The sequence below is a fragment of the Pan troglodytes genome, chromosome 11, assembly GCF_028858775.2.
Source record: "Pan troglodytes isolate AG18354 chromosome 11, NHGRI_mPanTro3-v2.0_pri, whole genome shotgun sequence".
Lineage (NCBI taxonomy): Eukaryota > Metazoa > Chordata > Mammalia > Primates > Hominidae > Pan > Pan troglodytes.
Window position 1 is genome coordinate 77,833,712 of NC_072409.2, and position 947 is coordinate 77,834,658.

Sequence of the window (947 nt, forward strand, 5' to 3'; positions counted from 1 at the left end):
GTGGAAGAAGCCAGACACAGAAAAGGCCATGCTTTACAATTCCACCTGCATGAAATTCTAGAACAAGCAAGACTGATCTATGGTGATAGAAATCAGAGCAGTGGTTGCCTCTGGCAGAGCAGTGGGAGGGTGAGGATTGACTGGAAGAGAGCACAGAGAAACTTTCTAGGGTAATAGAAATATTTCTATATATGTTCATTTTTTTCTTTCAAAGTAGTGATTGTCCTGAAGAATCAGAGAGGAGTACTCAGGGTGTTGCAAGTCCTGATTAGGCAGAGGCATTAATCACATTTCATGCATCTCCAATAATCATGTTCTATCTGCCCTCCAAAACGAGGAACAGGTAAGGATTATCCCACCCATCGATAAGCATTATATATTTTGATAGAAATGTGGGTTACACAGGTATATGCATTTGTCAGAATTCATGAAACTTACACTTAAGCTCTATGTCAGGGTGACCAATCTTTTGGTCTCCCTGGGCTACACTGGAAGAATAATTGTCTGGGGCCACACATAAAATACACTACTGTCACAGGATCCTTGGGGTGTCACTTTTCTGGCTGGAAACCTCTGTGGCACCTTTGCCTGAGTTTTGCTTGGGCCCACTGGGCTCGTTCTGCCCACTTGGCCTGGCAGGCTTTGCTCACCTTGCATGAAAAGCCTGGATCCCATGCCTGCCAAGGGCAATTCAGGTGCAGAGTGATAAGGGGTATGAGTGAGTGAGTGAACGTGAGGTCTGGCTGCTGCACACAGCCAGGCACTCCAGCTGCAGCAGGGCAGGCAGCTCCAGGCACTGGCATGGGTGCCAGTTCCCTGCGAGGCTACAGCGGGACCAGGCGTACTGCAAGCAGTTTCTATGGCTGGCACTGGGGAACATGGTGGTGCCTGGAAGCTTGGAGACTCCAAGAACTGCAGAACTCCAAAAAGGGTGTCACAGCCCTGGC

The 947-nt window shown here is 48.6% G+C and overlaps 1 non-coding gene across 1 annotated transcript; it reads right to left on the reverse strand.

The window, feature by feature from the left end:
- Positions 1–232: 232 nt before the first annotated feature.
- On the reverse strand, positions 233–366 carry LOC112204459 (U8 small nucleolar RNA). Its single transcript, XR_002938104.1, has one exon. It is a non-coding gene; the product is annotated as a U8 small nucleolar RNA (small nucleolar RNA).
- Positions 367–947: the final 581 nt, after the last annotated feature.